Source organism: Phyllobates terribilis, unplaced genomic scaffold, assembly GCF_046119375.1.
Source record: "Phyllobates terribilis strain yellow unplaced genomic scaffold, ASM4611937v1 Scaffold_4__5_contigs__length_816908805, whole genome shotgun sequence".
NCBI classification, from domain to species: Eukaryota; Metazoa; Chordata; class Amphibia; order Anura; family Dendrobatidae; genus Phyllobates; species Phyllobates terribilis.
This window is the reverse complement of record NW_027362764.1, coordinates 98,733,505-98,749,304: the sequence shown is the minus strand read 5'-3', so window position 1 is coordinate 98,749,304 and position 15,800 is coordinate 98,733,505. Positions and strand designations below refer to the sequence as shown.

The 15,800-nt window shown below is 39.8% G+C and overlaps 1 long non-coding RNA gene across 1 annotated transcript in view; it reads right to left on the bottom strand.

Annotated features, from left to right (window-relative positions):
* LOC141264209 (uncharacterized) overlaps nucleotides 1-14,809 on the bottom strand; it is a 366,151-nt gene extending 351,342 nt beyond the window's left edge. Inside the window, exon 1 of the long non-coding RNA XR_012319830.1 lies at nucleotides 14,687-14,809. This is a non-coding gene — a long non-coding RNA (uncharacterized lncRNA). The remainder of the gene's footprint in view (nucleotides 1-14,686) is intronic.
* Nucleotides 14,810-15,800: the final 991 nt, after the last annotated feature.

The following is a 15,800-nucleotide window of genomic DNA, read 5'->3' as shown; positions in this document are numbered from 1 at the left end:
CACCACACTGGGATGTCGGGCCTACGCATGACTATTTTCAACAGATATATTTTTGTGTCACAACAGTCAGGAGACACTACTGTTTTTCTTTACGGAAAAAACTACCAAAAGCTGAATAATAGAGATTTTTTACCGTGGGATGGCAAAACCAGAGTTATTGTTTACTGGGGTATACCACACTTTTTTAAATAGAGATATTTGCGGCTGAACAGTGAGCGACACACTCAAACTGCTTTTTTTTTAGATACCAAAGGCCCAAAACTGGATAGTACAGCGATTTGACCCGTGGAACTGCGAAACCACACTGGGATGTCGGGCCTACACAAGACTATTTTCAACAGATATATTTTTGTGTCACAACAGTCAGGAGACACTGCTGTTTTTCTTTACGGAAAAAACTACCAAAAGCTGAATAATAGAGATTTTTTACCGTGGGATGGCAAAACCACAGTTATTGTTAACAGGGGTATACCACACTTTTTTAAATAGAGATATTTGCGGCTGAACAGTGAGCGACACACTCAAACTGCTTTTTTTTTAGATACCAAAGGCCCAAAACTGGATAGTACAGCAATATGACCCGTGGAACTGCGAAACCACACTGGGATGTCGGGCCTACACAAGACTATTTTCAACAGATATATTTTTGTGTCACAACAGTCAGGAGACACTGCTGTTTTTCTTTACGGAAAAAACTACCAAAAGCTGAATAATAGAAATTTTTTACCGTGGGATGGCAAAACCACAGTTATTGTTTACTGGGGTATACCACACTTTTTTAAATAGAGATATTTGCGGCTGAACAGTGAGCGACTCACTCAAACTGCTTTTTTTTAGATACCAAAGGCCCAAAACTGGATAGTACAGCGATTTGACCCGTGGAACTGCGACACCACACTGGGATGTCGGGCCTACACAAGACTATTTTCAACAGATATATTTTTGTGTCACAACAGTCAGGAGACACTACTGTTTTTCTTTACAGAAAAAACTACCAAAAGCTGAATAATAGAGATTTTTTACCGTGGGATGGCAAAACCACAGTTATTGTTTACTGGGGTATACCACACTTTTTTAAATAGAGATATTTGCGGCTGAACAGTGAGCGACACACTCAAACTGCTTTTTTTTTAGATACCAAAGGCCCAAAACTGGATAGTACAGCGATTTGACCTGTGGAACTGCGAAACCACACTGGGATGTCGGGCCTACACAAGACTATTTTCAACAGATATATTTTTGTGTCACAACAGTCAGGAGACACTACTGTTTTTCTTTACGGAAAAAACTACCAAAAGCTGAATAATAGAGATTTTTTACCGTGGGATGGCAAAACCACAGTTATTGTTTACTGGGGTATACCACACTTTTTTAAATAGAGATATTTGCGGCTGAACAGTGAGCGACACACTCAAACTGCTTTTTTTTAGATACCAAAGGCCCAAAACTGGATAGTACAGCAATATGACCCGTGGAACTGCGAAACCACACTGGGATGTCGGGCCTACACAAGACTATTTTCAACAGATATATTTTTGTGTCACAACAGTCAGGAGACACTACTATTTTTCTTTACGGAAAAAACTACCAAAACCTGAATAATAGAGATTTTTTACCGTGGGATGGCAAAACCACAGTTATTGTTTACTGGGGTATACCACACTTTTTTAAATAGAGATATTTGCGGCTGAACAGTGAGCGACACACTCAAACTGCTTTTATTTAGATACCAAAGGCCCAAAACTGGATAGTACAGCTATTTGACCCGTGGAACTGTGAAACCACACTGGGATTTCGGGCCTACACAAGACTATTTTCAACAGATATATTTTTGTGTCACAACAGTCAGGAGACACTACTGTTTTTCTTTAAGGAAAAAACTACCAAAAGCTGAATAATAGAGATTTTTTACCGTGAGATGGCAAAACCACAGTTATTGTTTACTGGGGTATACCACACTTTTTTAAATAGAGATATTTGCGGCTGAACAGTGAGCGACACACTCAAACTGCTTTTTTTTTAGATACCAAAGGCCCAAAACTGGATAGTACAGCGATTTGACCCGTGGAACTGCGAAACCACACTGGGATGTCGGACCTACACAAGACTATTTTCAACAGATATATTTTTGTGTCACAACAGTCAGGAGACACTACTGTTTTTCTTTACGGAAAAAACTACCAAAAGCTGAATAATAGAGATTTTTTACCGTGAGATGGCAAAACCACAGTTATTGTTTACTGGGGTATACCACACTTTTTTAAATAGAGATATTTGCGGCTGAACAGTGAGCGACACACTCAAACTGCTTTTTTTTTAGATACCAAAGGCCCAAAACTGGATAGTACAGCGATTTGACCCGTGGAACTGCGAAACCACACTGGGATGTCGGGCCTACACAAGACTATTTTCAACAGATATATTTTTGTGTCACAACAGTCAGGAGACACTACTATTTTTCTTTACGGAAGAAACTACCAAAAACTGAATAATAGAGATTTTTTACCGTGGGATGGCAAAACCACAGTTATTGTTTACTGGGGTATACCACACTTTTTTAAATAGAGATATTTGCGGCTGAACAGTGAGCGACACACTCAAACTGCTTTTTCTTTAGATACCAAAGGCCCAAAACTGGATAGTACAGCGATTTGACCCGTGGAACTGCGAAACCACACTGGGATGTCGGGCCTACACAAGACTATTTTCAACAGATATATTTTTGTGTCACAACAGTCAGGAGACACTACTGTTTTTCTTTACGGAAAAAACTACCAAAAGCTGAATAATAAAGATTTTTTACCGTGGGATGGCAAAACCACAGTTATTGTTTACTGGGGTATACCACACTTTTTTAAATAGAGATATTTGCGGCTGAACAGTGAGCGACACACTCAAACTGCTTTTTTTTAGATAACAAAGGCCCAAAATTGGATAGTACAGCGATTTGACCCATGGAACTGCGAAACCACACTGGGATGTCGGGCCTACACAAGACTATTTTCAACAGATATATTTTTGTGTCACAACAGTCAGGAGACACTACTGTTTTTCTTTACGGAAAAAACTACCAAAAGCTGAATAATAGAGATTTTTTTACCGTGGGATGGCAAAACCACAGTTATTGTTTACTGGGGTATACCACACTTTTTTAAATAGAGATATTTGCGGCTGAACAGTGAGCGACACACTCAAACTGCTTTTTTTTTAGATACCAAAGGCCCAAAACTGGATAGTACAGCGATTTGACCCGTGGAACTGCGAAACCACACTGGGATGTCGGGCCTACACAAGACTATTTTCAACAGATATATTTTTGTGTCACAACAGTCAGGAGACGCTACTCTTTTTCTTTACAGAAAAAACTACCAAAAGCTGAATAATAGAGATTTTTTACCGTGGGATGGCAAAACCACAGTTATTGCTTACTGGGGTATACTACACTTTTTTGAATAGAGATATTTGCGGCTGAACAGTGAGCGACACACTCAAACTGCTTTTTTTTTAGATACCAAAGGCCCAAAACTGGATAGTACAGCGATTTGACCCGTGGAACTGCGAAACCACACTGGGATGTCGGGCCTACACAAGACTATTTTCAACAGATATATTTTTGTGTCACAACAGTCAGGAGACACTACTGTTTTTCTTTACGGAAGAAACTACCAAAAACTGAATAATAGAGATTTTTTACCGTGGGATGGCAAAACCACAGTTATTGTTTACTGGGGTATACCACAGTTTTTTAAATAGAGATATTTGCGGCTGAACAGTGAGCGACACACTCAAACTGCTTTTTCTTTAGATACCAAAGGCCCAAAACTGGATAGTACAGCAATTTGACCCGTGGAACTGCGAAACCACACTGGGATGTCGGGCCTACACAAGACTATTTTCAACAGATATATTTTTGTGTCACAACAGTCAGGAGACACTACTGTTTTTCTTTACGGAAAAAACTACCAAAAGTTGAATAATAGAGATTTTTTACCGTGGGATGGCAAAACCACAGTTATTGTTTACTGGGGTATACCACACTTTTTTAAATAGAGATATTTGCGGCTGAACAGTGAGCGACACACTCAAACTGCTTTTTTTTAGATACCAAAGGCCCAAAACTGGATAGTACAGCGATTTGACCCATGGAACTGCGAAACCACACTGGGATGTCGGGCCTACACAAGACTATTTTCAACAGATATATTTTTGTGTCACAACAGTCAGGAGACACTACTGTTTTTCTTTACGGAAAAAACTACTAAAAACTGAATAATAGAGATTTTTTTACCGTGGGATGGCAAAACCACAGTTATTGTTTACTGGGGTATACCACACTTTTTTAAATAGAGATATTTGCGGCTGAACAGTGAGCGACACACTCAAACTGCTTTTTCTTTAGATACCAAAGGCCCAAAACTGGATAGTACAGCGATTTGACCCGTGGAACTGCGAAACCACACTGGGATGTCGGGCCTACACAAGACTATTTTCAACAGATATATTTTTGTGTCACAACAGTCAGGAGACACTACTGTTTTTCTTTACGGAAAAAACTACCAAAAGTTGAATAATAGAGATTTTTTACCGTGGGATGGCAAAACCAGAGTTATTGTTTACTGGGGTATACCACACTTTTTTAAATAGAGATATTTGCGGCTGAACAGTGAGCGACACACTCAAACTGCTTTTTTTTAGATACCAAAGGCCCAAAACTGGATAGTACAGCAATTTGACCCATGGAACTGCGACACCACACTGGGATGTCGGGCATATGCAAGACTATTTTCAACAGATATAATTTTGTGTCACAACAGTCAGGAGACACTACTGTTTTTCTTTACGGAAAAAACTACCAAAAGCTGAATAATAGAGATTTTTTACCGTGGGAAGGCAAAACCACAGTTATTGTTTACTGGGGTATACCACAGTTTTTTAAATAGAGATATTTGCGGCTGAACAGTGAGCGACACACTCAAACTGCTTTTTCTTTAGATACCAAAGGCCCAAAACTGGATAGTACAGCGATTTGACCCGTGGAACTGCGACACCACACTGGGATGTCGGGCCTATGCAAGACTATTTTCAACAGATATAATTTTGTGTCACAACAGTCAGGAGACACTACTGTTTTTCTTTACGGAAAAAACTACCAAAAGCTGAATAACAGAGATTTTTTACCATGGGATGGCAAAACCACAGTTATTGTTTACTGGGGTATACCACACTTTTTTAAATAGAGATATTTGCGGCTGAACAGTGAGCGACACACTCAAACTGCTTTTTTTTAGATACCAAAGGCCCAAAACTGGATAGTACAGCGATTTGACCCGTGAAACTGCGACACCACACTGGGATGTCGGGCCTACGCATGACTATTTTCAACAGATATATTTTTGTGTCACAACAGTCAGGAGACACTACTGTTTTTCTTTATGGAAAAAACTACCAAAAGCTGAATAATAGAGATTTTTTACCGTGGGATGGCAAAACCAGAGTTATTGTTTACTGGGGTGTACCACACTTTTTTAAATATAGATATTTGCGGCTGAACAGTGAGCGACACACTCAAACTGCTTTTTTTTTAGATACCAAAGGCCCAAAACTGGATAGTACAGCGATTTGACCCGTGGAACTGCGAAACCACACTGGGATGTCGGGCCTACACAAGACTATTTTCAACAGATATATTTTTGTGTCACAACAGTCAGGAGACACTACTGTTTTTCTTTACGGAAAAAACTACCAAAAGCTGAATAATAGAGATTTTTTCCGTGGGATGGCAAAACCACAGTTATTGTTTACAGGGGTATACCACACTTTTTTAAATAGAGATATTTGCGGCTGAACAGTGAGCGACACACTCAAACTGCTTTTTTTTTAGATACCAAAGGCCCAAAACTGGATAGTACAGCAATATGACCCGTGGAACTGCGAAACCACACTGGGATGTCGGGCCTACACAAGACTATTTTCAACAGATATATTTTTGTGTCACAACAGTCAGGAGACACTGCTGTTTTTCTTTACGGAAAAAACTACCAAAAGCTGAATAATAGAGATTTTTTACCGTGGGATGGCAAAACCACAGTTATTGTTTACTGGGGTATACCACACTTTTTTAAATAGAGATATTTGCGGCTGAACAGTGAGCGACTCACTCAAACTGCTTTTTTTTAGATACCAAAGGCCCAAAACTGGATAGTACAGCGATTTGACCCGTGGAACTGCGACACCACACTGGGATGTCGGGCCTACACAAGACTATTTTCAACAGATATATTTTTGTGTCACAACAGTCAGGAGACACTACTGTTTTTCTTTACGGAAAAAACTACCAAAAGCTGAATAATAGAGATTTTTTACCGTGGGATGGCAAAACCACAGTTATTGTTTACTGGGGTATACCACACTTTTTTAAATAGAGATATTTGCGGCTGAACAGTGAGCGACACACTCAAACTGCTTTTTTTTTAGATACCCAAGGCCCAAAACTGGATAGTACAGCGATTTGACCCGTGGAACTGCGAAACCACACTGGGATGTCGGGCCTACACAAGACTATTTTCAACAGATATATTTTTGTGTCACAACAGTCAGGAGACACTACTGTTTTTCTTTACGGAAAAAACTACCAAAAGCTGAATAATAGAGATTTTTTACCGTGGGATGGCAAAACCACAGTTATTGTTTACTGGGGTATACCACACTTTTTTAAATAGAGATATTTGCGGCTGAACAGTGAGCGACACACTCAAACTGCTTTTTTTTAGATACCAAAGGCCCAAAACTGGATAGTACAGCAATATGACCCGTGGAACTGCGAAACCACACTGGGATGTCGGGCCTACACAAGACTATTTTCAACAGATATATTTTTGTGTCACAACAGTCAGGAGACACTACTGTTTTTCTTTACGGAAAAAACTACCAAAACCTGAATAATAGAGATTTTTTACCGTGGGATGGCAAAACCACAGTTATTGTTTACTGGGGTATACCACACTTTTTTAAATAGAGATATTTGCGGCTGAACAGTGAGCGACACACTCAAACTGTTTTTTTTTTTTTAGATACAAATGGCCCAAAATGGATAATACAGAGGTTTGAACCGTGGAAGTGCAAAACAACACTTCTGTTTCTTTAGCCTACACCAGACTATTTTCAACAGTTATATTTGTGTCTGAAAAATCAGAGACACGCTTTTTTGGGAGGGGGGGGGACACACCAAAAGGTTAATAAGACAGGTATTTGTACAGTGTGAAGGAGGAAAAAAAAAGGAGGATTTAGATGAAAAAAAAAAGGATTTTTCCTGGCCCCCGACACCTGGTGCTAAGTCCAGCAATTTCAGCAACAGGAGCACACAGGACTGTAATGCAGCGTTTGCTGGTATAACCACTGTGTCTCCTATACAGCCTGCCTGCCTGGTATCTGGGATGGATATTAGTCCTGAAAAGGACTGTTTGTTTGTTCTGGCAGCCTTTACAGACCCTACACTAACTATTTCGCAGTTTATATCTCTCCCTAAATCAGCAGCGCTGTCCCTACACTGTCTAATCCGGAGCGACTGTGTCCAAGATGGCGGCGCCCCGTTTTAAATACTCGAGGTGACGCTGTGCGGCCAGCCGATCACTGTAATGCCCACAACCAACATGGCTGCAGCATTACAGTGACTGGCTGGCAATACCTGCATGTTCATTGGCTCTGTAAAGAGCGCCAAACATGCAGGGCGGAGACCCGAGCTCCCGCCCGAGTAACCCGGAAATGCTCGGTGCTCGCCGAACATCCCGAGTAGCGTGATGCTCGGGCGAGTACCGAGCAGTGTCGAGCATGTTCGCTCAACACTACTGATCAGGCATTGTGCTGTTGTTGGTTAGCTTGGCTAATGTACGCCGAACGATAACATCTTCTGATGTATCTCATAGATGACTGTAGCAGGACTTGCCTTGCAATTATGCCCATAGTATGTCTTTCTTCCTTTCCCATCTGATGGGAAACTATAGAGATTAACACCACCAAAGACCCTTCCGTTTGATCTTTGTGATCATCATTGACAGTGATGATAGACAAGTTATAATGATCTATAGCTAGCACTCCTCTCGTCTGTATATTAGGAATGATATGGCTGCTGCATCTAAGAAAAGTAAACAAAAGTGTCAACATTTTTACTTTTTTTTTTTTATTTGTCGAGGTGCTTTTTTTAAATTATTGTACTTTAGTGTCATGTGTTTGCTTGTGATTTTAACATTACAATTGCAAATCAAGTGATTGAAAGATTTCTAATGTTAAAAATGCAACATAAATCATAATACAGGTTAACATGTTGGGATGTTGTATATAGGGTAAAGAAAACAATAATGCAGTATGCCATACTAAGATTAAGAACAATTTATGTTCGAAACGCGTCGGTTAGCATGACCCTGACCCTGACATACCATATTTTTAAAAATCATGCTTTTTTAATCGTTTTTTTCAATAAAATGTTTTTTAAATAGACATTTTACTTTTCCGGATTTCCAGTGCTGGATGCATCATTGTTCAATTTTTGCTCTCTGTTCTTGAGTTCAAAGGACACTACAGCCAGAAAAAAATAACATTTTGATTCATCTGAGCAGTTTTCAATTTTGCTTCTGTTCATTTAAACTGTGCCCAGAGAAGACGGCAAAGTTTCAGAATTGTGTTGATATTTGGCTTCTTCTTTGCATGATAGAGCTTTAACTTGCATTTTTGGATTGCACAACTGTGTTCACAGACAATGATTTCTGTAAGTATTCATGAGCCCATGCAGTGATTTGCACAACTGAATCATGCCTGTTTTTAATTCAGTGCTGCCTGAGTGCCCGAAAATCACCAGCATCCAATATTGACCATCGGTTTGTCTCTTGTGCACATTTCTACAGATTCTCTGAACTGAATTTTTTGATGATATTATGTACTGTAGATGGTGGGATATTCAAAGTCTTTGTAATTTTACGCGGAGGAACATTTTTCTGAAAATTTTCCCAAATTTTTAAATGCAGTTGTTCACAGATTGGTGAACCTCTAACCAGCTTTGCTTCTGAGAGACTCTGCCTCTTTAACATGCTCTTTTTCTACACAGTTCCAGTGGGGAAAATAAATATTTGATACATTGTTGATTTTGCAAGTTTTCCCACCTTCAAAGAATGGAGAGGTCTGTAATTTTTATCGTAGCTACGCTTCAACTGTGAGAAACAAACTGCTAAAATAAAAAACAGAAAATCACATTGTATGATTTTTAAATAATTAAATTGCATTTTATTTCACGAAATAAGTATTTGATCACCTACCAACCAGCAAAAATTCAAGCTGTCACTGACCTGTTAGTTTTTCCTTAAGAAGCCCTCCTACTTTGCACTCATTACCTGTATTAATTGCACCTGTTTGAACTCATTACCTGTATAAAATACACCTGTCCACGCACTCAATCAATAACAGTTCAACATCTCCACCATTACCAAGACCAAAGTGCCATCTAAGGACACCAGGGACAAAATTGTAGACCTGCACAAGGCTGGGATGGGCTACAGGACAATAGACAAGCAGCTCGGTTAGAAGGCCACAAGTGTTAGCAAAATTATTAGAAAATGGAAGAAACACAAGATGACTATCAATCTTCCTCGGTTTGGGGCTCCATCCAGGATCTCGCCCCGTGGGGTAAAGATGATTTTGAGAAAGGTCAGGAATCAGCCCAGAACTACATTGGAGGACCTGGTCAATCGTCTCAAGAGAGCTGGGATCACAGTCTCAAACATTACCGTTAGTAACACACTACGCCATCATGGATTAAAATCCTGCAGGGCACGCAAGGTCCCTCTGCTTATGACAGCACATGTCTAGGCCCATTTAAAGTTCAGCAATGACGAGTACAACCCCAAGAACACCGTCCCTACCGTGAAGCATGGTGGGGAAACATCATAGTTTGGGGGTGCTTTTCTGCAAAGTGGACAGGCTAACTGCACCATATTGAAGGGGGGATAGATGGGGTTATGTATCGCGAGATTTTGGCCAACAACCTCCTTCCCTCAGTAAGAGCATTGAAGATGGGTTGTGGTTAGGTCTTCTAGCATGACAATGACCCAAAACACACAGCCAGGGAAACTAAGGAGTGGCTCTGTAAGAAGCATTTCAAGGTCCTGGAGTTGCCTAGCCAGTCTCTAGACCTGAACCCAATAGAAAATCTCTGAGGGAGCTGAAACTCAATGTTGCCCAGAGACAGCCCCGAAACCTGAAAGATCTGGAGACGATCTGTATGGAGGAGTGGGCCAAAATCCCGGCTGCAGTGTGTGCAAACTTGGTAAGGAACTACAGGAAACGTTTGACCTCTGTAATTGCAAATAAAGGTTTCTGTACCAAATATTAAATTCTGTTTTTCTATTGTATAAAATACTTATTTCATGCAATAAAATGCAAATTAATTATGTAAAAATCATACAACGTGATTTTCTGGATTTTATTTTAACATTCTGTTTCTCACAGTTGAAGTGTACCTACGATAAAAATTACAGACCTCTTCATTCTTAGTAGGTGGGAAAACTTCCAAAATGGGCAGTGCATCAAACACTTATTTTCCCCCTTGTATGTGACTTAGTTGAAAATTGCTCCTCCAGTTGATTTTCATTAGCACCACTTACTTTTTCAGCCTTTTGTTAACCCTGTCCCAACAATTTTTGAGAAGTGTTGCTGATACCAATTTCTAAACGAGTTGATTTTTTTTCAAATGAAATTGAAAAATGTCTAACTGTCACCTTCTGATCTGTGTTCTGTGTCCATTTGTGAATAAAATATGGCTATAAGAGATTTCCAAACTATTGCATTCTTGTTTTCTTTACATTTTACATAGTGTCCCAACATTTTTGGAAAAGGGGTTGCCCAATGGAGATCTATGAGAGAAAAATGCCATAAAGTGCCTGAAAAAAAACACTATATCTACAACAAACTGCGATTTTAAAAATACATTAACATTTAATATTTCAGCACATAGTATTTCCCTATTTGCCCAAAAAGCCACTAAAAACACAGCATATTCCCTAAAAGTACAGTAAAGGTATAATAAAGTCACCTTAAGGACAGAATCAAAGAAACAAATACTTCAAGACATCTAACCATGATATGTTCTGTTAAGTTTATGTATGTAATGCTTAGGTTAAATGCTGACTTTACATTTCCATTTGATCTTAAATAGCTGTTTTGTACTGAAATAGATCCCACAAAATATTTGTGGCAAAGTGAGTCACGCAGATGTTTAGCTAAAATTACAATTACACGTGTAAAATGGAATGACGGTGCATTATATATAGAGAGTAGACTTGCGTAACTTAATGAGCCCTATAAACTCACACTAGAAAAACAACTAACACAAAAGAGAGAACCCCTGTGTTATGCGCTGTCCCCTCTGGTCCTAAACTAGACCAGGTTAGCATCTTATCCAAATGTATCACACTGATTTATGCTGTGTGACAAATCTGGCACATTATGCTATACATGATGTTAGATACTTTCCTGTTAGATATGCTCTTGGTTGACTTACTTTTGGCCAATAATTTGCTGCAATTTTTTGGGCAGTTTGGCACATTGTAAGCCAAGCCCCCTTTCCACTAAGCCACATTTCTGTTCTAGATACATTATAAAGGCTTAAAGTAGACCTTTCACAGTTTTTTTAATTTAAACTGACTACCTCCACTAATTGCTGCTGTGCTGCTATTCCAATGATTCTGGAACAGTTTTTCTTTTTCGTCTGTGCCCCTCGATTCTAAAGTGGTCCCTGATAGTAAAGAAGTAAATTTTCTCCTATACCAATACGATATATATCTCATAACTTCTGGTCGCGGCCGTGTTTTGATTTTCCAACATCATAGGATAAAATTTAAAAGGTTGAAGAGAAAATTTGCTTTTTTATTATTTAGGGGTATAACTTTGGAATGGAAAAAAAAGAAAACTGTTCCAGAGTCATTGGAATAGCGGCAATTGGAGGAGGTACTCAGTTCAAATTAAAAAATCAGTGAAAGGTCCTCTATAAAGAAAGCCTGTCATCAGCTTTCCCATTATTCATTTGCTGCCAGCACATTATGTCATTCCTAATTAGGAGTCTAACAATTCATTCTGGGCACCATGCTTCTAAAAATGATTTTGGTTCACTGCTCTAGTGCATGGTACACGGCGCTTTGTCTACATATACCTAAGCACCTGCAGTGAACTCGCTAGCCTACCCCCCCACTGACTTTGATTGATGGTCAGGTTAACCAATTCACTGCAGGCTCCAAAGTTGGTCTGTACATGCCCATCAGACAGCATGACACTGAGTACCATGCAGGAGAGCAGTGAATAATGATACCTTTAAGAGATATGCCAAGATATGTAGGTGCACGGTGTTACGGATCCGGGTGGTGGAACCTCTGTGCTGCGATGCAAGGAGGGACCAGAGGGGCGTAACTAAGTTCCAACTTGGACCGACCCTGGCCACACTGCAGCTTAGTCAACTCCGTGAACCACGGAGGGACCGGGCAGGTGAACCAGGTGCCACTCTGGGACTGACCTTGTGTGAGAGCAGGCGACTCCCACGGGTCAGGTGGCTGAGGCTGACAGGTACAGCGGATGAGCATGGCAGGTAGCCTGACGGGTGATCCGGGTAGGCAAGCAGGAGGGCACGGCAGGTAGACAGGCTGGCGGGCACGGCTGATAGACAGGCAGGCGGGCACGGCTGATAGACAGGCTGGTGGGCACGGCAGATAGACAGGCAGGTGGGCACGGCTGCTAGACAGGCTGGTGGGCACGGCTGATAGACAGACTGGCGGGCACGACTGATAGACAGGCAGGCGGGCACTGCTGATAGACAGGCCTAGCGGGCACGGCTGATAGACAGACTGGTGGGCACTGGAATCTGAGGGTTGAGGAGAGTGTTAGCACACAAACAACAACCCTGCACAGGCACCTCCATTTTGGAGGAGGTGCTTTAAATAGGAGTGGTCCTCCGGCCATAGGTCGGGGACTATTTAGAACGGCATGCGTGGCCCCTGTAAGAGGGAGGGTGCGCGCGCCCTAAGCTCAGTGCCCGGGAAGCTGCGCGAGGTCCGCGCAACAGCAGCAGCAGGGGAGCTGGAGGACGCTGGACTGGGACCGCGGTGGTGAGGAGAACGGCGTCTCTGCCCGGCAGGAGGCAGAGACGACAACGCTACGCACGGCATGGATCATTAAAATTAGGAAGAACAAAATGCACTGGCATATGTCTAATAACAGGAAACCTGATGAGAGGTTCCCTTAGAGGCCATGTTCACTAATAGTTTTTTAGTAGAGGATCCACTTCCCAGTCCAACTCAGAAATTGCTTTAATGCTTTCAAAACTCTTTTTATTCATTTCCATGGAAATCCACTCAAAACCAGGCACTGTCAAATCAAAAGGCTGCAAAAAATTGTTTCAGGAAAAACTCTTCCAAAACTTTTCAAAACTGATTCTGGAAACACTTTAGGAGAATAAAAATCTTCTAAAAAAATAAGTATTTCCTGAAGTGGTCTACGCCCTGCTGTCCTGGGCAATCTGCTGAATGTCCCTGACATCTACTACTGTCAGGATAAAAAGAACTGGTAAATGGGTGTGACTTGGTGTGTGGCTAGAGGAGTGATCAAAATTTGTCTCTGTGCGCATAGCGCACCCCATGGTTTCTCCATCTTTTGCATCTGTAAAAGTTGGGAAGCATGTAAGGTATCCAGCACTTCCATCTTCACCTGTGTTGGACTTCATAGAGGAATGTCAATTTCACTAAATACCGCACTACTGTTGTGGTATTGCTGTATACTGTATAGAACAAGACTTTCATATAATGACAAAATATAAAGTGGAAAGTGAAAAAAATTGTAGCCATATTAAAAAAATGAAAAAAAAAACAATTTTAACACTGTAAAAATAACAAAAAAAACAAACATATAAATAAACATATTTGGTATCACCATGCCTGCAAAAGTCCAATCTATCAACCTACGGAATGGCTTAACCCATATGATATATGCCATAAAGCAAAACAAATAAAAACACCAGAATTGCCATTTTTTATTTGCCCACATTCAAAAAAATGAAATAAAAAGCAATCAAGATATTATATGTTCCCCAAAATAGTACCAATAAAAAACAAGCAAACAGTTGCAATGATGGAAAAATAATAAAGTCACAGGTGTCAGAAAATGGCGGGACAAACCAAATAATTTTCTATACAAATTTCAGATCTATTTTTTATTCACTTAAAAAAAATACCCTTTAGTTTTACTTTAGTATTGCTGTAATCGTACTGATCTAGAGAATCATGTTGCATGGCTATTTTACCGCTAAATGAACACTGTAAAAACAAAACCCAAAAAACAATAGCGGAATTGTATATATTTTTTTTTAAAGAATTTTTTCCACTTCAAAGCACATTGTATGCAAAAATAAATGGTGTCATTCAAAACTACAACTCATCCTGCATACATAATAATTCATACATACATGAATAAATAAGACAAGACTTTTGGAAGAATGAGAGGAAAAAGATAAAGCACAGAAACTAAAATTGGCCGAGACTGAACATCCCTCGATAGAAATCCTTATCGATGTAAAACCATAAATACCCAATAGGAAATCTCTCTACAGCTTCCCGGTATAGTTGCTGGTGATTTATTTTCCTTAAACATGCCGGCTTACCTGACAGTGACAGCAGTTACTTGACGGCTGAAATCTCAGCTTGTTTCTTAAGACAGCTAATTATATTGCCAGGTTTTCTGATTGCAAAGCTGAATAAACCATTACAAGCAAGTCTCAATCAACAAGAAAATGAAGCAGAAGGGTTCTTTATTATTGAAGCTTCTTGGCTCAGAACATTAGAGGGGCATCAAACTAGAAACAATCACTTAGTAGGAACAGAAGATGCTTAAATGTGTTTGTAAATCTTCCTATCGGGTTCTGTCTGATTTATGGTAAATCATTCACACTGAGTTTCCTGTGTTTTGTTAGTTAGAATTCATTTATTAGTTTCTTTTCTATTGATTCGCTGGCTTAATTTTTTTCGCTACATCTGTTAAAGTGATGTTTAGACAGAACTTTTTGTTACTTCTTTTTTTCCATGTGGTCTTGAGATGAAGAAATACCTATGACATAACCCATACACCATGTCCGCCAGTTGAGGAGTTGTGAAAATTAGAAATTACAGCTCATCAAAATAAGGTTGGTTACATAGATAATTGGGTCAATATGCTTGAATATTTCGGCCCATGGTATGCATTGACATTCTAACTTATTGGTATTATTATAGTCAGTTTTACCATCCATTTTACTAAAATACCAGTTTTGTTCCTCATGGGTGGATTTTTGCTGTTAAGTTTATAGCTTGAGACTTCTATCTTCTATAGCAAAAACAATTTTCACCATACCACCTATCGAATGGTGATTTTGCTTGTGGTTGTATGAGGACACACTGTGTATGATCTAGATACATAATATGAACCTGTGGCTCATCTGTAACACATTGGTTTAGGTTAGACCGAGCCAAAGAATCTACAGGTAGTTATATACATGAGTACATCCTCAGACAATGTAAAGTTTATAGAGGTTTCCTAATTTTCTTCCAATGGCTGATGTCATGGGAATGTTGGATTTCAATATATACAGGTCTTCTTCTGGGATGTAAACTTCTGCCAGTGCCATCTCCAGCTCTCTATTAAATGCCTACCTTAGGGAACTCATGTAAGTATCATCCAACTTCACATGGAGATATGTTATTCAAAATGCCCATATGTAATCTCTGGTTAGTAATGAGTGC